Source organism: Sapajus apella, unplaced genomic scaffold (genome assembly GCF_009761245.1).
Source record: "Sapajus apella isolate SASKATOON/1434 unplaced genomic scaffold, GSC_monkey_1.0 scaffold8, whole genome shotgun sequence".
Lineage (NCBI taxonomy): Eukaryota > Metazoa > Chordata > Mammalia > Primates > Cebidae > Sapajus > Sapajus apella.
In genome coordinates this window covers 1,131,417-1,158,080 of record NW_022436948.1, presented here as the reverse complement: position 1 = coordinate 1,158,080, position 26,664 = coordinate 1,131,417, and the positions used below count along the sequence as shown (strand labels likewise).

General features: G+C 50.0%; 1 protein-coding gene and 1 long non-coding RNA gene across 2 annotated transcripts in view; both read right to left on the bottom strand.

The window, feature by feature from the left end:
- SLC19A1 (solute carrier family 19 member 1) overlaps positions 1 to 2,009 on the bottom strand; it is a 45,875-nt gene extending 43,866 nt beyond the window's left edge. The window contains exon 1 of the mRNA XM_032276712.1: positions 1,752 to 2,009. The gene's annotated coding sequence lies outside the window, so the exon portion shown is untranslated. The remainder of the gene's footprint in view (positions 1 to 1,751) is intronic.
- Positions 2,010 to 5,366: 3,357 nt separating this feature from the next.
- LOC116550661 lies at positions 5,367 to 25,014 on the bottom strand. Its single transcript, XR_004268520.1, has 3 exons — positions 24,880 to 25,014; positions 8,057 to 8,061; positions 5,367 to 5,378 (listed from the first exon to the last, which is right to left on the bottom strand). It is a non-coding gene; the product is annotated as an uncharacterized LOC116550661 (long non-coding RNA).
- Positions 25,015 to 26,664: the final 1,650 nt, after the last annotated feature.

Here is a 26,664-nt window from a genome sequence, read left to right as displayed (position 1 = left end):
AGGGACCGAGAAGAGGCATGACAAAAGTGAGGGGCCTTACGGTGACAGTGGTGGCCAAGTGCCAACAAGGAGGACGAACCCAACGCCGGGCTGAGGCCAAACAGAGAAACAAGGAAAGCAGCACACAAGCTTGGTGCTGAGGGGCGCCCGTGTCACCGAGAATCGGCGCCGTCCTGTGAGCTGACCTCTCTGATCCCGCTTCCTCCCTGATAAAGAGGCGCTGTGGCAGCCACGCCGCCGTGGCGCTCTCATGGCTGGTGGAGGGGATGCTCACAGTGTGGCTCAGCCTCAGCTGCAGTGCTTACCACTTCTGTGGTCCTTCCCTGCCCTTCGAAACATAGCTGCTTCTCAGCCACCCGTGGTGCAAGGGAAGAAAGGAAGGAGCAAGAATAAGCCACTGAGCCTAATCCACTTCCCCGCTGTGTGGACCACAGTATTTTCTGCTGGCGTGCACTTGGAGAGAGCAAATGTCACCGAGTCTTAGTGAGAAGACGAGAGAAACAAGCGGTCTGAACAACACACAGCTCGGGGCGAATGCCTTCAGACAACCGTGACGAAAGTAAAACAGGAATCAGTAATGGCCGTGAAAGGCGCGCCAAAAACACTTGCCAAAGTGTAAAGTAAATCTCTGGGTATTCTGCGGTCATAGCTTGCCATGCTTTTCGCTTAGCATCAGTCAGTTTCTGTCGAGTTAGAATAGTGTCGTGTTTGTCCTTCTTTTGAACCAGGATTATACATGGCAGGTCCAGAGCCTGGAGCGTCCCCCAGTGTTCCCACTGCTGGCCTAGTGGGTTCCAGCTACAAGTGCTGAACCCTGTATGAGAAGTGAGGGTGAGGCCAGGCATGATGGTTCACACCTTTCATCCCAGCAAATTGGGAGGCCGAGGCGGGCGGATCACCTGAGGCCCAGAGTTCGAGACCAGCCTGGCCAACATGGTGAAACCCTGTCTCTACTAAAAATACAAAAATTAGCCAGTCGTGGTGGTGTGCACCTGTAGTCCCAGCTATTTGGGAGGCTGAGATAGGAGAATCTCTTGAACCCGGGAGGCAGAGGTTGCAGTGAGCTAAGATCATGCCACTGCACTCCAGATGTAGTCTCCAGAGTGAGACTACATCTCAAAAAAAAAAAAAAAAAAGGAATAAGAAGTGAGGGTGGGAACCTTTACAGCAAAGGGTAAGACTCCCAGGAATGCACACTGACTCCACAGGCTCTCCTCTTAATTTTAAGACCATTGTCAGTCAGAGAGCTCAGGCCTGAACCAAAAGCCATTTTTGTGGAAAATGATACACACACAACACTCACCACACGTGCACATCACACTGACACGGTACCACACACATTCACCACACATGCATCGGAAGTGACTGCTTAATGTTTACAACGGTCTCCGGGAAGTTTTTCAGAAGTCTGGTTCTGAAAACACGCACTGCGGCACGCGTGGAGCAGTGGAACCTAGACCCGCTCTCCCCCGTGAAACAGCTAAAAATACGCAAATACGTGAAACAAAAGGTTTCAGCCCCTGGTCTTTGGCGGCGTGGTGCGGTGCTCCCTGAGTACGTGAAGCACACAGGTTGAGACCTAGAGCTGCCAGAGCTCATGACCGGGAGAGAGTTTCCAGGATGCAGCATGGGGAAATAATCCAGGCAGAACCACAGTTTCCTGCAGCTGAGGAAACAAAGCTGAGAGCCTGCAAGGCAAGGATGGCCAGAAATCACGGGACACAGTCCAGAGAGAAAGGAGCTGTACTTACAGATTCCAAAAGTCCACGAAGGTCCTGCTCCGGGATCTGGGTGTGTATGGATCGGCACAGGTGTGAGAGGCAAACGCGCAAGGCCAGGGAAAGACCGTCAGAAAAGAGAAGAAGGCATGACCTCTGGAGCTCCTGCAAAGCCAGGAATGCTGGCTGCTCCCACCAGTCGGAGCGAAGATCTCATGGCCCCTGTGACGAGGAGTGGAGCACTTGACAGACTTTGCCTCAGTAGGGGCACAGCCTCCTGCTGGGCTGAAAACTGTTCTGACCTTGCTGGGAAGTTCAGAGGGAGCCATGGGAGAAACCAAGTGTTTCCATGTAACTTAATTGCATTCCAGAACAAGCTCAGGAATATTTTTTGGAAGACAGAAATGCCAGTTATTTGACAAAGTAAACCCATAGTGTCTGGCATCCAATCCAGAATTAGTAGGCATGCATTAAAAAAATGTAACCCAAAATGAGGATATAAATTAATCCATAGAAACAGATCTAGAAATGGCAAAGAAGGTAGATTTAGTAGAAAAGGACATAAAAACAATTATTATAACTATATTTTTATGTTCAAAATGGTAAAGCAAAGAGTGGATATTGGGAGGGGACACATTGAAGATTCAAAAAGAACCCAAATTAAACTCTAGAGACGAAAACGAGGTGAAGAGTGCACTGGACGGGACACCTGCAGGTCAGAACTGAAGGAGAAAAGATGAGGGAACTTGAAGGCACAGCAATGGCAACAGAGACTGCACAAAATAAAACACACAGAAAAAGTACCTGTAAATGAACAGACTATCAGTCAGCTACGGGAAGGCATAAAGTACCCTAATATGTCTGTAATTAAGGTCCTCAAAGTTGAAGGGATCTTAATTGCACACATATTGGAGCACTTTAAGTTGTAAAACAAGGATTTGAACAAGGTAAACCCACAAATCCAAGAATCTCAATAAACCCCAAGCACAAGAAATATTAAGAAAACAACACCAAGTCACATTATAATCAAACTGCTCAAAACTTGTGTTAAAGAGAAATTTCTAAGAACCAGCCAGAGGGAGGGAGAACTTCACATACAAAGGAACGATGAAGAAAAGGATGAGGACGGATTTCTGGTTGGAAACGATGCCAGTAGGAGACCATGCCACCTCTTTAAAGTCGCGAGAGGTTTTTAAAAAGTGTTAGAATTCTAACCCCGAGAAACGCATCTTTTAAAAATGCGGGTGAAACAGACTTTTTTATACATCCGAAGACTGAAAAACATCATCCACAGTGGACAAATGTCATATGAAATGTCAAAGGCAGTCCTCAGACAGAAGGAGAATCTGAGTCTGCACAAAGGAATAAGAAGTACTGGAAATGGAAAATATATGGATACATATTAAAAGCTTACTTTTAAAATCTCTTTAAAAGATAAACAATTTCTTAAAACAAAAAGAAAAAACTTAATGATGTACTGTGAGGTTTAAAAATGTGTGAGGCTGGCCAGGTACAGTGGCTCACACTTGTGATCCCAGGACTTTGGGAGGCTGAGGTGGGCAGGCTTGAGCTCAGGAGCTCAAGACAAGCCTGATCAATATAATGAAACCCCATTTCTACAAAAAATACCAAAAATTAGCTGGGCATGGTGGCATATGCCATAGTTCCATCTACTTGGGAGGTTGAGGTGGGAGAATTTCTTGTGCCAGGAGGTCAGGGTGGCAGTGAGCCATGATTGTGCCATTGTACCACACTCCAGCCTGGATGACGGTGTAACAAAGACCTTGTCTCAAAAATAAGTAAAAAGTGTGAGAGGTTTTAAAATGTTTGACAACAGCAAAAAAGCTGTGAGGGAGAGTGAAAATACGCTATTGTAATATAACATTACTGTGTTCATTAAAGAAGTATGCTCTTTATCTTAAAACTGCAAATAAAAGAAAAAACAAGAATTATAGCTAATAAGCCAAAAAGGAGTATAAGTGAAATTAAAAACACAATGCAAAAGAAGGCAGAAAAAGGAAAAAATAACAGATGGAACAAATACAAGGTGAATAGTAAGATGTAGATTTAAACTCAATCATATTAATAATCATAATTATGTTCTAATGGCCCAAACATTTCAACTGGGGCAGAAATTATATAATTAGATAAGAAAGCCAGACTCAACCTTATGTTGCTGACAGGGGAAAACATTTTAAGTATAAATATACAAATTGGTTTAAAATAAAAAGATGGAAAAATAAATACCATCACACTATTCAAAAGACAGCCAGAGTGGCTATTACAATATCAAAGTAGATATCAGATAAGAACATTGTAAGAAATAAAGAGGATTATTTTATAATAATAAAAGGATCAATTCATCAAGAGAACTTAACCCTAACCATGTACACACCTAATAGTAAAGCTTCAAAATACAAGAAGCAAAAACAGCTAGAAAGTAAGGAGAAGTGGACAAATCAACAATTACAGTCATAGATTTCAACACCCTATTTCAATAACTGATAGAACAAACTGACAGACACCCTATTAAAGGCAGACAACACTTGAATGATACTATCAGTCAAATTAATATTTATCGATCATGTCACCCAACAACAGGAGAATACACATTATTTTCATCTGCAGACAATTTACCAAAATAGGCTGTATTCTGGGTCATAAAACAATTCCCAATAAATTTGAAGGATTCATTGCATCAGAGTACGTTCTCTGGAACATTGGAAATATATCAGCTATTAATATTAATATGTCAGCTATTAATATTAATACAAAGATTTCTGAATAATCTCCAAATATTTAGACTGAAAACAGATATCTAAATAACCCACCAGTCAAAGAAATGATGAACAGGGAAATCAGAAAGTATTTTAAACTGATTGAAGATGAAAGCAAAATTTGAGATTCTTTTTCTGCCTTCTCTGGTTTTAACTGAGCATCTTAAATGATTCTATATATATTCCATCTTATATGTTTCTTCTCTTTACATATCAATTTTTCTTAAAAAAATTTAAGTTATGTCTGGGCACAGTGGTTCACACCTGTAATCCTAGCACTTAGGGAGGCCGAGGTGGGTGGATTGCCTGAGCTCAGGAGTTTGAGACCAGCCGAGGCCACATGGTGAAACCCTGTCTCTACTACACTACAAAAAATTAGCCGGGCGTAGCAGTGTGTGCCCGCAATCCCGGCTACTCGGGAGGCTGAGGCAGGAGAATTGCAAGAACCTGGGAAGCGGAGGTTGCAGTGAGGCGAGATGGTGCCACTGCACTCCAGCCTGGGTGACAGAGCAAGGCTCCGTCTCAGAAAAAAAAATGTAAGTTGTTTTCCTACAGTTTGCAATATACACTTACAACGAATCTAAGTTCACTCTCACATAATGCTGTGTTGCTCCACACCCACTACAAGTACCTTCAACAGAATATTCCTGATCTCTCCCATCCCTTACCACATTGCTGCCATCTGTTTTCTTACCTATATGCTGTAATCACCCAATATCGTTACAATTATTACTTTCAATAAATAGCTGTATTTTAGATCAACTGAGAATAAGGGGGAAAGGATTTTATATTTATTCATTCTCAAACACTTAGTTTCTTTATGTAGATTCAAGTTTCTGGCCTATATAATTTCCTTCTTCCTAAAGAACTTCTTTTAATGTTTCTTATAGAGAATGTCTGCTGGTGATTAATTCTCTCCATTTTTATTTGTCTGAGAAAGTTTTTATTTTTCCCTCACACTGAAGAATAATATTACTGGATACAGAACTCTAAGTTGGTGGGTTTTCTTCTTTCAACGCTTTAAATATTTCACCCTGCTCTGTCCTTGGTTGAATGTAGATGCAAAAATTCCCAACTAAAATGTTAGCAAATTATGCCCAACAACATATAGAAAAGAAATTACATCGTGACCTATTGGTGTTTATGCCAAGAGTGTGAGGTTGGTTTAACAGTGGAGAATCAATCAACGGAATTCACCACAATAGACATAAAGGAAAACCGTATGGTCGATAGATACAGAAACACATTCCTGATAAATCTTAAATGCAGAAGGTTCAGTGAGAGAAGTCATGCTGAAAACACCTCATGCTGTATAGCCCCAGTGATGTGACTTTCTGGAGAAGCAAGACCATTACGCTGGTGAAAGGATCAGTGCTTGTCGTGAATTTGGGGGACTGAATAGGAAAGCACAGGAGATGATTTAGGGCAGTTAAAGTATTCTGTATGATAGTGTATTGGTGGATATGTGATCTTATAAACATCAAAAACCTGTGAAACTTTACAGTAAAAAGAGTACGCCTCATTGCACGCAAATTTAAAAATCATTTAGGAAGTTCAGGGGCATCAGGATAGAATCCAGAAAGTGAAAAAAACATCTAACTGCATTACAAATGCATGAAACATCCTCATGGAGGGAGTAGGGAAAAGGCCCTGACCTCATTCAGAATGAGTGGAGTCTGCAGGAGTAAAGGCGAGGGGGCAGTGCCTGAGCGCTAGACTCTAGTAGATAAAGCTGCCTGCCGGCGAGGTGTCAGTTGGCAGTTCTAACACTACCATAATGTTGTCTTCGTCTGTTCTCGGTTGCTGTAACCGAATGCCTAAGACCAGGTACTTTATAAAGAAATCCATTTCTCAGCATTCTGGAAGCTGGGAGGTCCGAGTTCAGGGGGCTGCATCTGGTGAGGGCCTTTTTGCTGCTGGGGACTCTCTGGAGAGTCCCAGGTGGTACAGGCCATCAGATGGTGAAGAGGCTTACAAGAGTTGCCAAACTCACTTTTACAGCAGACCCATTCTTGTGAGAACGAACCCACTACCTGCACGACCCATTAATCCATGAATCAATTAATCCAATCACCTCCCAAAGTTCCTGCCTCTCAACACTGCTTCACTTGGGGCCAAGTTTCAACATATGAACCTTTGGGGAACACATTCAAACCATAGCACATATATACTGAAATTGAGCAATCACATACATGGATAGCAGATGGTAGGGGGCAGGTTTCTCACTATTAGGAGGTCACAGACGCAAGAGGAGGCAGCTGGGATGACTCCACGGAGCCAGGTTTGAGTGGGAGACCTTGGTATGAACTGATGTTTAGTCTAATATGGATTTCGATGGTTACCTAGGGAAGTATTTTAGATGTACATGTATACATGGGTTCAACAGTGTGTGCTGCCTGAGTCCATCTTTTTTTTTTTACTTTATTTGAGACTGAGTCTTGCTCTGTCTCCCAGGCTGGAGTGCGATAGTGCGATCTCGGCTCATTGCAACCTCCACCTCCTGGGTTCAAGTGATTCTTCTGTCTCAGCCTCCCGAGTATCTGGGATTACAGTCATGAACCACCACACCTGGGTAATTTTTGTATTTTTAGTAGAGACAGGGTTTCACCATGTTGGCCAGGCTGGTCTCGAACTCCTGACCTCAGGTGATTCATCTGCCTTGGCCTCCCAAAGTGCTGGGATGACAGGCGTGAGCCACTGTGCCTGGCCTCCTGAGTCCATTTCTACACAACTCTAGAAGGTGGGGATCCATCCACAGCTCTGGAAACAGACCGACAGTTACCTGGGGACAGGGGAGCAGAGTAAGAGAAGCCGAGGGGGAGGATTTGGGGTGAATATGTTCATGATCTAGATTTTAGCAACACTTTCACAAGTGCCTACATGCCATATTGTACACTTTAAATGTGTGCAGTTAATTTGTGTTCCCAATAAAGTGAAGCCGGGGCGGGGAAGCACGTGGGAATCCCAGAGTTAGAAATGCGGCTTTGGAGTAAAATCTGTGAATTGTTGGTGTTACAGGGGGAGCACAGCACAGCCTTTCGCATTCACCATGGAAGTGTGTGGGTTCTTTCTGGAGCTTAAAACGATAAACTCTCAAGGCTGTAAACACAGACCATCTACACTAGCACACGGCAACAGAAGCACTGTCACGGAGCCGATTTCATTTCACACAATCTTGTTACACAGCAAACAGCTTGCACTGAATAAGTCATAATTTTTAAGACAAATGTGTTCTCTGAATTCTCTTAGAATGTGTCTCATGTTTAAAAAATAACACTGCTAATAGCCGACTTTTCCCCAGCAGGCTGAGTAGAAGCGCACCCTGCTGAGCTTCTTGGCAGGAAGATAGCAACCGAGTTGCTGTCCTCATGGGGGCGGCGGGGACAGATTTGGTCTCCAGCACTCAGATGGAAATTTCCAGAGACCTTTTTTCCTTCGTCATGTCTTTAATTTTTCAAATGGGCCTCTCTCTTGCTCCAGTTGCCAGGTTAACAAAGCTGCCAAGTCCAAGAAGAAACTGGCAAGCGTCCCCAGAGAGACATCTTAGTCCTCAACATAAACCAGACCTGATTCCGCCTGCTCTGCTGTCTCCAGCCACCTCCGTCCAGGGCAGCCAGCACGGGCGCCCAGAGGTCTAATCGGATCGCGGCTCCCGGAGGATCACTAATCAGATTGTTTTGCCTGCCTTGTTCCTGTCAAAACGAATGTGCAGCGTTCCCAGACAGACGCCCTCTTCAAAAGCACACACTTCCCTCCTCATTCCAATTAGAGAAAAGCAGAGTGTGCAGGTGCATCGTGATTCATGAAATCACTCGAAATCGCTCTTTGCTCAAAGGTCTGTTAATGGAATTTGTTTTGGGTGAGATCTGGTTCTATGAACTGCTGCCTGTGACCTTGAGAACATGATTTACTCTCTCTGGGCCCAACCTCCTGCTCCCCGAGGTCGAAGCGTCCCCTTCCCGTCGACCATCCTGGGGCTCTTTGGACCCTGATTTGTTGTTTCTACAAAGTACATGAAAGAGACAGTTTATTTTCTATCGTGTGAAAGAAGGAAGCAACAGCAGAGGACAGCAGCAAGGGTGCAAGTCTTGCGTGGGTCCCTGCGGCTTTCCTTCCAGGGAGAACAGGTAAAAGTTTCCCTAGCATGAACCACACAGCTGTGCCAAAAGTCAAAGGCCAGCTCTTAGGTACACACAGACAGAGCAGCCTCAGCGGCTGCTGTCACAGACAGTAGGACACGTGAACTCTGGGGTGAAGGATGAGTTGGAGGATGGCTCGCCACCCTGGAAAGCACAGAGGCTGGTGTAGGTGCTGGAGAAGGCAAGGCCCTGGCCAGCCTGAAGTCACTGCGGCTTGTGACCAGCCGGACGCCTGGTTCCTTCTGGGGGAGGGGCTGCATGGAGACTGGGTCTGCAGGCCAACTATCTATCCTCAGGGTTCAGCGACTTCCCCAGTAGCGCTGGGCCTGCACCTGCTGAAGGGCGCCCTGATACTCTGAGCACAGCCTCCGCGGTGATCTTAGCTTCCTGGGGAGTGGCACTTTAACCACCAGGGCAGTTTCCTGGTCTTCATTGGGAAGTCTAGGGTGGAAGCTCGTCCTGTCCCACTGCAGCTAATTTTTTTCCTTTTTTTGAGAGAGTCTTGCTGTGTCCCCCACGCTGGAGTGTAGTGGCACGATCTTGGCTCACTGCAACCTCCACCTCCCAGGTTCAAGCGATTCTCCTGTCTCAGCCTCCTGAGCAGCTGAGATTACAAGTGCACGCTACCACATCGGGCTAAGGTTTGTATTTTTAGTAGAGCCGGGTTGTACCATGTTGGCCAGCTGGTCTCGAACTCCTGATCTCAAGTGATCCACCTGCCTCAGCCTCCCAAAGTGCTGGGATTACAGGCATGAGCCACTGCGCCCGGCTACTACAGCTACTTTGATACCAGGAGGGAAGCAACCCTAAGGATAAGACAGAGGGGTGGAGTACAGCACAGCAGAAATTTGTCGACAAATATTACTGGAACCCTGATCATATTGTACCTGAAGCCTGGTTTCCTCCGGATTTTCTAGTTGTGAGTCAATATTAATCCACAAATTAATGTTTAAGCTGATTTGAGTTGGGCATTCTTGAAATATAAAAGGCCCCATCTGATGCCAGCACTGGATGGAACGTCCTTAGTGCTGGAGAGGACATCAAGCTCTTGGGTTGCGAAAGTCGTCTTTCTGTGGCATCACACATGCCAATGATAACAACATATTAATACAGTGCCTGACCCCACTTGGGGCAGTGCCAGGGTCTCCGCAGGCAGGAACTTACTTCGTCTTCCACCAGCATCATGGGTAGGGGCTGTAACTAGCTCCATCTTGCAAAGGAGGAAGCAGGCTTACAGAGGGGAGGCTTCACTCGAACCCCCGGGACCCCTTTTCTTTCTCCCTGCACAGAGACACCCTGGGGTGGGGCAGGGGGTGGGGGACTGAGGACAGGTCAGCTTTGGTTTCTGTTGGTAAACTCTTTTTCCGTGTGTGTGTGTGTGTGTGTGTGTGCGTGTGTGTATTAGACACACGTAGGATGTTTCCAAAATTTGTGTGATTCAAATGCATTCCCAGCCTGGGTCTGTGTTTCTTTGCTTTGACTCATTAAAGCAGCACAGCGCGAGTTCCCATCTGCGTCAACAGATCCTCCAAGGCTGGAAGAAAACATCTCCACTTATGTCTTCAGTTATTTTTTTTTCCATTCAAATGTTTTTGTTTATTCCTCAAAAATGTCTAGACCCCTTACTTGAGTGGGCTCTTACTCTCCCTTTGGGGGAGTGAGTCTCCGCTTTGGCCTCCGGGTCGGGGGTCTGCTCTGTAGCTGCATCTGGTCTGTGACCGGCTCCCAGGAAGCGCCTCCTGGCCTCTGCCCTGTGTGTCTCTGGAACTCAGCGGTATCCCTTGCTTTTTATCTCAACGATCCTGATTTTGCCTCATTTTAGTGGCTGCTGAGGCTTCCAGCCCTCGCCCGTTCTGTTTGTCACAGCCCAGAGGTTTCAGCTGGGACCACTTTCCAACTGCTGGGCTGGGGGCCTTCGAAGGGCCTGTCGATGCCTTTCCAGTTTGCTTGTTCCCACCAATGCAAAGGCCAGCAGCGGCTGCACAGCTGTGCTTCCGTTTATCCAGCTCTGCCGGGGTCTCCTCACCGGCCAGATCTCCCCCTGCAGAGCCACCTGTGCTAAAATGCCAGACTGACAGCGGCGGCTCCCACCTGGAGCGACGTCCCACTCCTGTGTCCCTGCAGGACGGCGAAGGGGAAGAGAGGCGGTGGGTGTTCTGGCCGCCCTCCTCCCCGTCCTGACTGTATTCCTGCTGGTCCACCCGGAGCGCCTGCCTGGACAGTGGGCCGGGCCCTGATGCCCGCAGGATGAGGAGTCGGCCGGGCTCCTGCCTCTGGTGATGGCATTTCTGGTCGTTGTTGGTTCAGGTTTTGCTGTTTTAGCTCCTACCTCATATAAGAATAATTTAAAGCCCCTCCGAGTTTGATTAGGTTGGTAGACTCTGCAGAAAATGCCTGCTAAACCTTAAGCACGTCTGAGGATGACCCCGCCCCACGAAGCAGCGCCATGTCCCTGCCCCACGTGCAGTGTACACCACTGTGCCCCTCCTGTCTCCTCAGGGAACAAAGAACCCCAGCATTCTCAAGTGGGCCCCAAAGGGCGGCCTGCTCCGGAAAGCAGAATCCCTGCCACGGCTGTTAGAGGCCCTGCGCAGTGTCCCAGCTGGCCCCCTGCAGACGTGCACAGTAACAGCCGGGCACTGCCTTTGCTGGACGGGTACTTCCCAAGTCCACCTCCCTGGGCCCGGGAGCTCACCTGTGCCCTCCAGTGGGGAGCAGTGTGCAAGCAGCACCCGGGGGCCACGGGGGAGTGGGGGGCTCCTGGATTTGCCTCCAGAGACAACGGGTGGAAGTTTGGTTCTGAGAATTTTATGTACATGTGCATAGCTGAGGTTAATTAGCTTCTACTAAAATGCACGAACTAGGTATCTACTTCTGGGTTCTGGTAACTTCATGCACACAGGCACCCACCACCCGGGGCAGGCTGGGCTGTTTCCCCATGAAGCCCCTTTCCCACCAGCTCCCCACCTGCTGCTGGGGCGCCCTGGGAGGATTCTTGGCTTCCCTCCCTGAAGGTGGGTTTCTGTTCCCGACTTGGGGATAGTGGTCTTCTCACTGCTGAGGCTTCTAATGCACCGCAGCTGGACGGCGCCAGCCTTGGGCAGACATCAGTGAAACTGCCGCTAACAGCCTCGGCCCTCGGAGCACCCATCCTGAGGAGGACCTCACAGGCTCCACTCCCGCCCTGGGGCCTTCTCCCAGTGCCTCCTGGAGGCCCCCGCCTGGCGTCCCCGCCCATCCTGCCCTTGTCTACGGCTGCCTGAGCTGCAGATTCGGGAGGACCCGGGAAGAAGCTCCCTGCCCTGCCCCTGCCCCTGCCCCCGTCCCCCCATGTGGCCCCCAGCCCGCTCGTCCCACCGCCCTGCCCCGCCTGCAGGGCGGGCACTGTGAGCCGCTCTGAGGTCATGGCTTGGCTTCTCCCTGGCAGACTGGCACCTTCGCGGCTGATTTAAATTTCAAACACGGAAGCCGTTGATCCCTGGCCCCTCACACCGAGTTGGCGGCCCAGCCTGTATCCATTAGCTGATTAAGCCTTTTCTCGTCCTTCATTTGTTAGAAATAGAAGTTGGCTGGATCCTCCAGGCAGCACCAACAACATCTTTTTGTCTCTTTTTTTTCCTCTCATTGACCACGAAAGTCTTCTCTCCTTCATCAGAGACCCTGGCCTTCCTTCCGCCCCATCTAGCCCCGGGCCCCTGCCAGGAAAGGAGCACCCCCCAAGCAGTGCGTGGAGGCTGGGGACCACCTGGGAGGACCTGGAGCTGGCCTTCTGGGCACTGCAGGGCCTGTGGGCTGGGTTAGCTGCCGGCTCAGCTCAGCCGGAACCTCCAAAATGAGGTCGAAGCTGCCTGGCGTGGGCTCCTGGTTTCCACGGGACTTCCGGGTCATCCACCTACGGGTTGATTTTGGGGGTTCCTTGAGTCCCCCTGGGGCAGGGCCTGGAAGAAGAGGTGGCGTCTGGGGAGCTGCCCCTGGCAGGGGAGCTGCAGAGAGAGGCTGAGCGTCGGCTCCCAGCTCTCCCAGACAGCCTCGGGCTTACAGGAAAGCATGTCAGGCACCAAGAATGCCTGACGCTGATTCACACCTCTGAACACGATGCGGTCCTCGCTTCCCACCCGAGGAGGACCTGTCAGAGCAACCCTGGGCGCATGTGCCATCCACCCCCCACGCAGGGCCTCATGCCTTCCTGCCGGTGGCTGTGGAGGCGACTGTGCGGCCCTCACCCTGCAGGAAGCAGCGCCTGCCTGCCTCCTATGGCTCTGGCCCCCCTGGGCTAAATCTCTCTGGACCACGTGGCACTGCCTGGGCACTCCTTGGAGGGGCAGCAACTGTGCAAATGCCCCTGCTGAGGACCCCCTCCAGACCCCGAGGCACTCCCAGGTCAGGGGGGCTCTGCTTGTGGCTCTGGGCCACAAGCCACACAGCTGGCTCTGCCACACCAGGGAGTGACCAGCCTTCTCAGCAGGAAGAGGACGGCAGCTGTGCCGGGTCAACAAGCTGTCACAGAATCAGAAAATCCTTCCTGAACTCCGTCCAACAAGAATCCAGACGCTCAACTGGACACATGAGGTTTCTGCTCTTGCCAAGGCCGTGAGCCTCAGGAGTTAGGGGGTGAGGGTCCTGCCCAGCTGGGAAGCCATGTGGCCCAGCAGCCGGGAGGCAAGATGGCGGGGCAGGTACTCTGCCTCCACCGGCCCACCCTCCACAAAATGTCAAAATCCTGTTTTACATGCGTGTTGATAAAAAGCCCAAAGGTTCTAATATTATATGTGAAAACATTTTATTTGACCTAAAATTTCTCTTTTCTTCTCTTATGATTTTAAAAGTACGTAATTACAACAGTGTTGTGGGCCCTGAGCTGGCCTGGGGGAAGGCTGGGGGTGACCAAGGAGGCGGTGACTGGGGGGCCGCTGAAGGACCTGGAGGAGCGCGGGGACTCCGGTGGTGAGAACCAGGGCAGGAGGAACACCTGACGACGGGCAGGAGGGGCAGGATGATCCCACCTGCTCAGGGGGCCCAGGCGGGCTGTGTGCGGTGCGTCTGGGCTCGGGAAAGGGCCTCGAGTGCCGGCCAGTGCACAGCCCCATGGCAGGTGGGTGGGTGGTTGCTGATCTGATCCTCAGATCCTGCTCACTTGAACCCGGATGCCTGGAGCTAGGGCACAGCCAGGCCCCCAACACTTGGGGCTGAAGGCAGCTTTGCAAGTGCGTGGACTCCCCAGGGTCAGGTGAGCAGTGACTGTGACCAAGTCTGCACCTTGGGGTCAGGTGAGTGCTGACCGAGACGTCTGCACCGCCTTTTGGGGAAGGCGCGTGGCCTCACACCCAAGGCGAAGAAGAAGCTTTGGCATGGCCTGCAAGGTTCCTGAGGCTTTGCTGCCCTTTAGGGAGCCTGGGAGGGGCCTAGTGTCTGGGGCTGGGGCTGCTGTGGTCTCCACTCAGGATCTGGATGCACCCCAGCACAGGCAGCGAGGCCAGCGGGCAGAGGTGGGCAAGTGTCCTCATTGTGTGACTCCAGCCCGTCCTCAGCCGTGGGGACTTGTGTGGGCAGCTGTCCCTGGGCCCACTCCTCCTCCTTTCTGAACCCCAGAATCGATTTCCTGGTGGAGGCGTGAGGGTGTGGCGTGGCTGTCTCCCTCTGACCCTACAGCAGGTTCTGGCCCAAGTGCCTGGCTGCCAGGCACCTGCGAGCTGTCAGACCTGCCCGCCTTGGCAGCCTGGGGCTCACCTGTTGTTTGTCCTTTGACTCCAGCTGGCCCTACGAAGAGTCTGTCGCTTTGATGGGACTTCCACTCACTGCTGGCTGGATGGCACCCATGTCCCTCCCCCTCAGCTTGGGGAGTTCTGGGCCCAAGTGCTGCATCTTTGGGGTGTCTCTGCCAAACTCCACCGGAATCAAGGCCCCTGCTGCCACAATGCGCATTCCTGGCCGGGTTCCCATCCCGCCCTGATGCTCCCAATCGACAGGGTTCTCTGCACTCTGGCCGGCAGCTCCTGGAAAGGAGTGCTCCCAGGGGGAGGGCCGCCTCTCCAGCACGGCACCCCTAGGATGCCGGCACCCCTGGGATGTGGGTGCCTCTGGTCTGTGGGTCCCCCTGGGATGTGGGAGCCCTTGCCTCTGACGTCCTTCCCAGTGGGCAGCTTCAGCCACTTGGCCTTTGGCCACTCCTGCAAACCCTGGCCACCGCTCCATTTCAATATGAGACAAGGAGAGCTTCCTGGGAGTGGGGACTGGGAAGGGAAGGTCCTGCCCAGAGGTGCCAGTACCGAATGGAGAGTCAAGGTACATGAACAGTGGGTATGATGGCATGCACAGCTAGCATACCTGTTCCAGAACTTTCTTCAGGTTCCTGCACGGGCCCAAGACCTCCGGTGCCAGTTGTACCCTCCTTGTTGGGCATCTGGCCATAGGGGGCAGTTGGAAGGTGAGGCTGGGCTCCAGCTGCAGCAGACACGTGCCTGGTGCCAGCTGGCAGCTTCTGCACTTGCTCATTCACTCCACATGCCTTCTCAGAGGCCCTCTGTGCTGCCAGGGCAGGCTGGGTATGTGAAAATCAGTCCCCAAGGTTCAAAACGGCTCAGACATAACTGAGTGTTCACCACCCCTGTGGTCCCAGCTGGGGTCCCTGGCTAGCTGGTGGCTGAGCCCACCATCTCTTGAGGCTGATGGAGACACAGCCGCCTCTAAAGGCCTTGGCAGAGTGGCCCATGTCTCTCCTGCCTAGTGCTGTTGATAAGAACCAGTCTCACGGTCACAGGCCCGAGGCTTTCTGGAACGCAGTCACATCCCTGCCAGACTCCCCACAGGTGCAGGAGACACTGGTCACGGTCTCTGCCACATTCCAGCTGCTTTCACTGCCCTGCAGCTATGACCACAGGAGGAGAAGGACAGGATGGTGCCCCAGGAGCGCACGCCTAGCAGGGGACACATCCCAGATGGTGAGGACGGTGAGGAGGCCCAGCAGTACTGGGAGGGTGGGGGTGAGTGGGGAGGAGGTGACAGCACAGTCCCAGCGGGAATCAGTCGCTGTCGGGGACAAGCCTGTGCCCATGCCTGACGCCGCCTATAGGAGTGTGAAGCCAGGTGAGAACTGCAGCAGGTGTGAAGGGACGGCAGTGATGAATTCTCACTTCCCTCAACAGATGCCTGCTTGGGTTTGAATGTGGGCTCAGAGAAGGCCTTGGGTGAGCAGAGTCACCACGAGGTGGGTGTCGGACCTGCACTGCCCTCTGGCACTGCAAAGCCACCGGACGGGGTCTCTGTGGCGATCATGGGTGGCCTGCACCCAGATGGATTTCAGAATTGCTATAGGCTGGTGGCCACTTGCACCCATGCCCCTCTCTGGAGTGGGGAGTGCTGTTTGCAGTTATTCCGTCCCGCTGTAGACTCGGGGGATCCACCCCCATGCAGCCTCAGCCTCACCTGGACGCCATGGGGATGACGAGCTCATTAACTGGGAGGGATATTCTGGGCTCGGAACAGGCTGAGAGCATGCCACTTGCCAGCACATGAATCACTGTGGCCAGGGGGCAGCGGCAGCCAGAGTGTCCCCAGAGACAGCTGCCACAGTCCTCTTCCCATAACGTGGCCCCAAGCCTGGTGTGCTCCATGGCTGTGCTGACGGGCAGCACCCAGCAGAGCCGCCGTCCTGGGGAGCTGGCTTATGGCCCCTGCTTCCTGCTGTCTGGAAGCTTCTGCTACACAGGAAGTCCATCTACCTGAGACCCACCTGCTGGGTGGAGCCCAGGCTCACTGAGAGGCCTGGGCGTGGGCTTCCATGTGGGGAGAGGGAGCCCAGGTTTTGGGGGGGACACCAGACAGGCAAGTGAGAAGGAGGCCACCTTGGAGGGGGACAGTCTGCCCAGCCCAGCCTTTTTAACGGAGCAAGTCCCTCCACTCCTTCAGGAATCACATGCTATGTGGTCAGGGACAACAGGACCCGCTGGGAAGGACGCTGACCTTGTACAGATCAAGCTGAAGGGGCGCTGAGGGTCTCTTGGGTGCTCCCCACAGACATGAGGTAAGGGAGGTTTCTGGCTCCACACCGTCTCTGGTAAACCCCAGGTATTTCTCTGCAGAGTACGGCAGGCGGGCTCTGGGGAGGAAGTTGTGGCCCTGGGAGAAGGTACCTGGTGACAAGGCAGGAGCCTGCTATCTAAAACCCAACCGGCCCGGGGCTCTGTCCCCTGCAGTGGGCAGCTCTGTTAGACTCACTGCAAGCAGGGGTGGTGTGGTCGGTCCCATTTACAACCACGGGGTCCAAGGACACCTTCACCGTAACTCACACCACTAAACCTAGAAAGATACGATCAGGCTGTGAAACTCAGCAGAGATAAGGAGGTTTTTAAATGCAAGTGGTCGAGAATTCACAAAAACTCGTCCCCCTGTAAGGTCTGTCATATTTTGGTACACATTTCAATTTTCTAAATAAATAGACCAACGTTCAAAATAGGCCGCGGTGATCATTTCTGTCACCAATCTGACTTGGCAACTCATGGGAAACCACCTGGAAGCCTTTTGCAGGGAAAGTTAATCAGATTTTTAAAAGTTTTTTCTTTTCCTTCTTTTTTTAAAAAAAGTTATAAAACTAATACATGTACATGATAAAATTTAAATATGATGGCCGGGTCATTTCTCTAATGACCAGTGATGATGAGCATTTTTTCATATGATTGTTGGCCACATAAATATTTTCTTTTGAAAAGTGCCTGTTCATATCCACCCACTTTTTGATGGGGTTGTTTGTTTTTTCTTGCAAATTTGTTTTAGTTCTTTGTAGATTCTGGAAATTAGCCCTTTGTCAGATGGGTAGATTGCAAAAATTTTTTCCCATTCCGTTGGTTGCTCGTTCACTCTGATGATTGTTTCTTTTGCTGTGCAGAAGCTCTTAAGTTCAATTAGATCCCATTTGTCTATTTTGGCTTCTGTTGCCATTGCTTTTGGTGTTTTAGTCACAAAGTCCTTGCCTATGCCTATGTCCTGAATGGTATTGCTTAGGTTTTCTTCTAGGGTTTTTATGATGTTAGGTCTTCTGTTTAAATATTTAATCCATCTGGAGTTAATTTTTGTATAAGGTGTAAAGAATGGGTCCAGTTTCAGCTTTCTGCACATGGTTAGCCAGTTTTCCCAACACCATTTATTAAACATGGAGTCTTTTCCCCATTGCCTGTTTTTGTCAGGTTTGTCAAAGATCAGATGGTTGTAAGTGTGTGGCGTTACTTCCGAGGCCTGTGTTCTGTTCCATTGGTCTATATCTCTGTTTTGGTATGAATACCATGCTGTTTTGATTACTGTAGCCTTATAGTATAGTTTGAAGTCAGGTAGTGCAATGCCTCCAGCTTTGTTCTTTTTGCTTAGAATTGTCTTGGGTATACGGGCTCTTTTTTGGTTATGAAATTTAAGCTGGTTTTTTTCCAGTTCTGTGAAGAAAGTCAATGGTAGCTTGATGGGGATAGTGTTGAATCTATAAACACTAGATTTGGGCAGTGTGGCCAGTTTCACAATATTGATTCTTCCTAACCATGAGTATGAAATGTTTTTCCATCTGTTTGTGTCCTGTCTTATTTCCTTGAGCAGTGGTTTGTAGTTCTCCTTGAAGAGGTCCTTCACGCCCTTTGTTAGTTGTATTCCTAGGTATTTTATCTCTTTGTAGCAATTGTGAATGGAAGTTCACTCATGATTTGGCTCTCTGTTTGTCTGTTATTGGTGTACAAGAATGCTTGTGATTTTTGCACATTGATTTTGTATCCTGAGACTTTGCTGAAGTTGCTTCTCAGCTTGAGGAGATGATGCTGGCACAAGACAAGGATGCCCTCTCTCACCACTCCTATTCAAAATAGTATTGGAAGTTCTAGCCAGAGCAATCAGTCAAGAAAAAGAAATAAAGGGTATTCAATTAGAAAAAGAGGAAGTCAAATTGTCTCTATCTGCAGATGACATGATTATATATTTAGAAGGCTCACAATATTCTTGACGATTTAACAGCCAGCTCTAAAGGCTGGTGTGAGCCATCCCCAGTGCACCCTAGTCCATATGTCAGTCTTTCTGGTGAGGCACCTTTTTCCTAGGATGTACTGTGCCCTTTCAACCCACATGCTCGCTTTATTTCCTTTAAGCTATTTGCTGTTATCCTCGTGAGATGGAAGACAAGACTGAGACACACTGACACAGAAATGGACCCTGCAAGGGTGGTAGGTGCCGACAGGAGGGCTCTGTCTGGTCCATGGTGTCAGCAAAGCCTCCCCAAGGGCCTAGGACAGAAAAGGGCCCAGGATTGGGGTGGGGGGGGGAGGGGACGGGGCCAGGAGGGGCAGGGTTGGCGTGGGGGCGGGGTGGGGAGAGGGCGGAGACAGCAATGGAGGGGCGGGGACAGCAGGGGGCAGGGCTGGATGGGGTGGGGAAAGGAGGGGCAGGGCTGGGATGGGGCGGGGCAGAGCCTGAGACGCCCGGTCCCCTCTGCCCCCCCAGGCCTGGAGGAGATGAGGGGCACTGAGTTGGGGACCCGGCTTTCAGCTTACCCGTGCAGCTCACACTCAGGGCTGCTGGAGTGCGCCGGCCTGCAGCTGGGCGGAGACCTTCTCTAACATCTGTTTTTCCGGAGACGTTGAGCCTAAAGTGAGGCAGTTGAGCAAACAAGTGGGCAGGGTATTCACTCAGCAGGGCTCTCTGAAAACCCAGGGTCCTGGCCCGCCATGGGCTGCAGCTCCCTTTGACCTCGGGGTGGCCACGGCAGTAAGCACACCAGGCCTTGCGGAGGGCAGAACACCGCTGCAGCGGAGTGCGGGGTGGGGGTGGGGGGGAAGCCTGGGACCTAGGCTGAGGGGACAGCAAACCTTTCAAGGACGGACTCAAAACATACCAAATTAATTGTGAGGCTTTTTTTGGTTAATGTCAGAGAAATGGAATGTAGTTAAAATGCAATAATGCTAAACAGCTTGATTTTATTGAGGAGTGTCCTAAAAAGATATAGCCACTTATGTCATTTTACAATTCTATTTGTTCTAATAATGTATCTTTTTTATATTCCCCCGCTGGGAAAATTTTATGCTGCATGAATTCATTAATGTCTCTTCCTCTGCATGCTTATCTTAGGCTAAGAATGAATAAATGTTCTACTTTGCCTCATTTGACTGTGTAAGAGGGTCAAGAAATAGACCCATCTCTTGATGAGGGTGTAGCAAGTTCAGGTTGCAGAAGAACACGTGGGATGGAAAGCCACTGCTGTGGCCCCTGTGGAAAAACAACATGATGTCATGTCCGCCCTTTGGCTACAGGTATCACCATCCCTTGCATATGCAAAATACACTCATCTCCTTCCCCAAGGCCTCCAACATCCCAGCCCTTTACAGCGTCGGCACAAAATCCAGGGTCTCATCATCGATGCCAGGTCTGTAAAGGACCCCCACTGTATTCCTCACGTGCATTCACTCAAGTACAATTCCTACAAACTAAAGGGGTCAAATTCCCTGCTCCACATACCCAACATTTTAACGTAATGGGGAGGAAAGAAACCACGATAGGCCTTTCTGATTGAAAAGTTGGAAACTAGGAAGCACATTAGCCGTCAAAGCCAACACAGCTAAAATCCAGCTGCTAGTGCACCAATTTTCCTGCTAGAGGGAGGCAATGTACTTCAAGTAGAGCTGAGTGTTTGTTCTATGTTCTTGCCTCTCCCTCCATCCTCTAGACTCCATCCTGTGAGTCACCCTTCCTTTCCCCTGAAAAATGGTTCATGTTTTCATCTAATTACCTCTCTTAGTCAGCTTCCTGGACATAGAAGGTTGATGTTCCAGAGACTTCTTCTAATTCTGAATTGTCCCCTTTATTCAGAGCTGACAATGATTCCACCTATACAATTCTCTTAAATACTTGGTGGATTTCCCACAAACCTTGTGGGGGTCTCACTCCATTATACAGAAGATATTATCACAAGTTTCTCAGTCTCACTGAAAGAGTCAATGAGGCATGTCTTAAATCCTTTTCAAGTCTCAATAAAAGGTATGAAATCCACACTTTTTGTAGGGTCCAGCCCTACAGGGTCCTTGGAGCCACTCTCTGCTGGTGTGGAGATGAGAAACTGTAGAAATAAAAGGCACAAGACGCAGAAACAGAGAAAAGAGAGTTTGGGCCCAGGGATCCCCTGCCAACCAAAGCGTGGAGTCTGGCAGTGGCCCCGAGTGCCTGGACACTCTGACTTTTATTGAGTACAGAACTGGGGGCAGGGCAGGTAGGGCGTGGCCTTGGTGGTCGGTGAGAGGGTGAAGTACATTATGTGTCATACAGGTAGGGGCCCAGGACTTTCAGGAAGCCGAGATGAGATAAGGAGCACAGTGCATCAGCACTTTTCCATAATTGACAAGAAAAAACAAAGACATTAAGATTTATGTTACTTTTACTGATTATCCCTTCTAAGAACAAAGGAACCAGGTACAGGAGCAGAACATGAGAGTGGACATGGAACGTGACCGCTGAAGCAACCATCACATAGAGACAGTTAAACCCCTGGATGTCTGCGGGCCTCCTGACAGCCCTCAGGCCGACTGCAAGAGCCTGGAGGAGCGGAGTTTTATCCTAACTCCTTCGGGGAAGCAGACATCTCTGACATCTTCTTCTGCAGCTTGCTAAACAGCAGGCGCTTTCCCAGCGCTGGCTCTGCCGAACAGCCAAAGCGCCTTCCAGCAACCCTTACACAGGCGTGACGGAGGGCTTAAAGCATCAAGCCTTAGGGTCATTCCTTTCTCAAAGTCACCCCAGGTTCACACTTCATGACCTGAGAGGCATTAGGAAGAGAACTAAGATCACCTATGAATAACTAAGATCACATATAAATAACTAAGATCACCTGTGAATAACTACCATGGTCAAATCTGTAGTTATTTTCTTCTTCATTATTTGCATGGGAATAGGCTGAGGCTTCTGACTCCTGCCTCGGCACTTATGGGGTCTCCCCCCAATACTTTTAATCTGAGCTTTTACACTGAGTTCAATCTTTGCCATGAAGCATTTTCTTACTGTGAGCATTTTTTTTTGTTTGAAAGATGCACATGAGAAACACAGCCAAGTCCTGACACCTTCATAGCTTCTTTAAATTTTGCTCAAAAATAGGGCATTCCTTCACTATTTTATCTATATTACATTAACTGAAAGAAAGCAGTTGTCAATCATGCCAGTCGGCCTGAAAGTCTCTGCAGTCAAACCCACCAGCTCATGTAGTGTATTTTTTGGTGCCTGGTTTTCCCAAAGGATGTTTTAACTGACTTTTCTGTTGCTACATGACAGCACAGCTTTTTCCATCTTCCCATACATTCCCTCACTGGCCTTTAAGACTTTACTATCAGTCTCCTTGAGGTGCCTCAGCCCACACTTCTATCCCAAACATGGCTCTCCCTGTTTTAGGCTTTTGTTTGAGAGCACCTCATGTCAAAGGTGCTGTTCACTTCCCAGGCAGTGCAGCTGCTGGGCTGGGCAACAGAGAGGAAGTCCCTTCCTAATTTACAGAAAGGGCTGGGTGGGGGGTGCTCAGGTCCCTCAAGAAATTCTCCACGGCTCCACCTGCCCAAATGCCCCGTCATCCAGCCAAAGTTCCTCTTCCGCCATTTGGCCTGCCTTATCTTCTTGCCTTGAAATGCCTTCCTGTCTCACATTAATATTCTCTTGCAGCACTTTGCATAGAGTTACTGGTTTATACATCTCATTATTCTCATCTTGGTAAATTCTGGGTTGCACAGCATGAGATTTGTAGGGCTGTTGGCCCCACAGGGTTGTGGGGTGTCACTTATGCTGTGCTGAAGTGCAGGATCCGAGCAGTAAAGAGACAGGACACCGAAGAACTGGTGAAGAGCATTTGGACTTGGGGGTCCACGCCACCTGTGAGTGGAGATAGACGAGGCCCTGAACACGCAGAAGCGTCTGTATTTATTAGGTACAGGCAGGGGGAAGGGTCCTAAGTCAGGTCATCATCTATAGGCTTAATGATAGGGCATACATAATCTCATGAGTCACAAGCGAGGGGCCACCCCATTATGTCACCTGGGCAGAGAGGTGGGCTGTGCACTGTAGTAGAGGGCCGTGTACAGAAAAGGGGTCCACCCCCATTAGGTCACCAAGGCAAGGAGGTGGGCTATGTGTAACAGGTGTCGTGCGCAACACTTCTTATCTGGGGGCTGAGACTTCAAAGGGTTTCTAATAGAAGGATACTGTAAGCCAATGCAGTGGGAGCTGACAGACTTGTGCTCTTCTCTTAAGATATTTATGGGAGGATGATTTGAGCTAGCATGGAAGTGAGAAAAGACTGACAGGGTGTACAGCCACCGTGACTGCTCACACCAGAGGGGTTCTTCTCCCTCGGTTACTTCCAGGATCTCAGGCCTGAGGCCTACTTTCCACAGGAACTGGATGCAAGGTGCTACAACTCCTTTATCAGGAGGAGAGGCTCCTGCTCCAAGCCTGCCGTACAGCGTATGCCCTTTCAGGCAGGGACGCCACCGCCTGCGTCTCTGCTTCTTGTCCTGGTCCAGCTGTTTTCCCATGTACTGCTTCTGTTCTGTGACTGCTCTAGGCATTCCTCCTACTACAAACTACTATACGGTTGTATGGAAGGATTCTATAAATCAGCACTAAATGTGTCAGTACAGCTCCGACTACAATACCTATATGATCATATAGAAAGATTATATGGAACTAAGTGTGATTATACATATAAGCTAGATATAGTAAGCAGTGAGTTATGCTTCAGGCACTAAATGTGCCTGGGGTGTGCACAGTTGTCCTTCCTCGGTGCCCATGTGAGGTGTTACCCACAGGGCACGGTGGCTCACACCTGTAATCCCAGCACTTTGGGAGGCCAAGGCAGGTGGATCACAAGGTCAGGAGATGGAGACCATTCTGGCCAACTTGGTGAAACCCTATCTCTACTAAAAATACAAAAATTAGCTGGGTGTGATGATGCATGCCTGTAATCCCAGCTATGCGAGAGGCTGAGGCAGGAGAACCCCTTGAACCAGGGAGTCAGAGGTCGCATTGAGCTGAAATTGCACCACTGCACTGCAGCCTGGAGACAGAGCAAGATTCCATCTCAACTCTCAGCTAATTTTTGTATTTTTAGTAGAGACGGGGTTTCACCATGTTGGCCAGGATGGTCTCAATCTCCTGACCTCATGATCCTCCTGCCTTGGCCTCCCAAAGTGTTGGGATTACAGGCGTGAGCCACAGCATCCAGCCAACTCTTGCTATGTTTCAGCAAAGAGACTGGCAGCATTTTGTCCCTGCCCTAGAGACTTGTGGAACTTTCAACTTGAGAGAGATGATTTAGGGTATCTGGCAGAAGAAATTTCTAAGCAGCAAAACATTCAAAAGGTGACTTGGATGCTGTTAAAAACATTCTGCTTTAAAAAGGGAACAGAGCATAAAAGCTCAGACAGTCGGCAGCCTGACAATGCAGTAGTGAAGAAAAACCCATTTTTCGAGGGGAAATTCAAGCCGGCTGCAGAAATTTGCATAAGTAACAAGGAGTCAAATGTTAATCCCCGAGACCAGGGGGAAAATGTCTCCAGGCCAAGTCAAAGAGCTTCACGGCAGCCCCTCCCGTCACAGGCCCGAAGACCTAGGAGGAAAAAGTGGTTTCGTGGGCCCCGGGTCCACGTGCTTTGCGCAGCCTAGGCACTTGGTGTCCTGTGTCCCAATCGCTCCAGCTATTGCTGAAAGGGGCCAACATAGAACCTGGGCTGTGACTTCAGAGGGTGGAAGCCCCAGGCCTTGGCAGCTTCCATGGTGTTGAGCCTTCGGATGCACAGAAGTCAAGAATTGAGGTTTGGGAACCTCTGCCGAGATTTCATAAGTATGGAAACACCTGGATGCCCAGGCAAAAGTTTGCTGCAGGAGCTGGGCCCTGATGGAGAACCTCTGCTGGGGCAGTGCAGAAGGCAAATGGGGGGTCAGAGCCCTCACCCAGAGTCTCTACTGGGGCACTGCCTAGTGGAGCTGTGAGAAGAGGGTCACCCTCCTCCAGACCCCGGAATGGTAGATCCACTGACAGCCTGCACTGTGGGCCAGAAAAGCTGCAGACACTCAATGCCAGCCTGTGAAAGCAGCCGGGAGGGAGTCTGTACCCTGCAAAGCCACAGGGGTGGAGCTGCCCAAGACCATGGGAACCCACTTCTTACATCAGCGTGACCTGGATGTGAGACCTGCAGTCAAAGGAGATCATTTTGGAGCTTTAAAATTTGACTGCCCTGCTGGGTGTTGGACTTTCATGGGGCCTGCAGCCTTTTCATTTTGGCCAGTTTCTCCCATTTGGAATGGCTGTATTTATCCAATCCTGTATGAAAATGCCTGTACATTGTATCTAGGCAGTAACTAGCTTGCTTTTGACTTTCCAGGCTCATAGGCAGAAGGGACTTGCCTTGTCTCAGATGAGACTTTGGACTGTGGACTTTTGGGTTAATGCTGAAATGAGTTAAGACTTTGGGGGACTGTTGGGAAGGCATGATTGGTTCTGAAATGTGAGGGCATGAGATTCGGGAGGGGCCGGGGCAGAATGATATGGTCTGGCCATGTCCCCACCCAAATCTCAACTTGAATTGTATCTCCCAGAATTCCCATATATTATGGGAGGGACCCAGGGGGAGGTAATTGATTCTCTTGACAGTCAATAAGTCTCATGAGATCTGATGGGTTTATCAGGGGCTTCTGCTTTTGCTTCTTCCTCATTTTGTCTTGCTGCCGCCATGTAAGAAGTGCCTTTCACCTCCCGCCATTATTCTGAGGCCTCCCCAGCCATGTGGAACTGTAAGTCCAATTAAACTTTTTTTCTTCCCAGTCTCGAGTATGTCTTTATCAGCAGTGTGAAAATGGACTAATACACATGCTTTATTGGTGATCAAGAGGTGTTTTAAATTTTTCTATATGATTGTGGATTTCTCTGCTTCTCTCTCAGACTCTGCAACTTTGTTTTCTGTAGCTTGAGGCTGGCATCTTCCTGTGGGCTAGGCCCTGTGCTGCCAGCTGACCCTGGTCTGCTGAATTCCTTGCTCATGGTTCCTCCACCCGGTGTTGATGCAGCCACCCCAGCTTTCCAGGCCTCCCTTTCCACTTACCCTTCTGTGGCCTGATGTTGAGGGTGTGTCCCCTGTGGGGTCCAGTCTGATCATCTTTATCTTTTAACTGAACTTTCTGTTCGTGTGTGTGCATGTGTCTGTATGTGAACGTGTGCATGTATGTCTATGCATGGGTGTATGCATGTGTCGGTGTGTGAATGTGTGTGCCTGTGCATATGTATGCATGTGCACATGTGTCTGTACATGTGTGTGCATGTGTCTGTGTGAATGTGTGCATGTGTGTGTCTGTGTGTGCATGTGTGTGTGTGCATATGTGTGCATGTGCACGTGTCTGCATGTTGTGTGCATGTCTGTGTGTGACTGTGTGTATGTGTGTGGATGTGTCTGTGTGTGCATGTCTGTGAATGTGTGCATGTGTGTGCATGTGTCTGTACATGTGTGTGCCTGTGTCTCTCTGTGTGTGCATGTGTGTGCATGTGCACATGTGTCTGTGCATGTCTGTATGTGAATGTGTGCATGTGTGTGTGCATGTGTCTGTGTGTGAACGTGTGCATGTGTGCCTTTGCAAGTGTGCACGTGTGCATGTGTGTCTGGGCATGTGTCTGTGCACATGTGTGTGTGTGTGATCTGAGGCATCTTGCCCTGACTGCTGCTTTCTGCTCCAGTTGCTCCTAGCTGAGCATCAGTGCAGCATCAGTGCACCCCCACACACCTGGACACCACTCCAGAGACTTCTGAGCAGAGGCTGACAGTGCAGGGGGACTTAGTGGCGGGTCTCTCGTGCTGGCCATGGTCGGTGAGCTGTCCAGCTCTCCTCTCCCAGATCTCCCAGGGGCCAGCAGTCTTCCCCTAGCCACAGGGCCTGGGGCACTTCAGCCCACCTGGGCAGATGTTTGCCAGGCCCATGGGGACCAGCAGGCTCCTGCAGGCTCTCCCAGAGTCACATGCAGCAGTGTGGCTGGCAAGCCCCACTCTG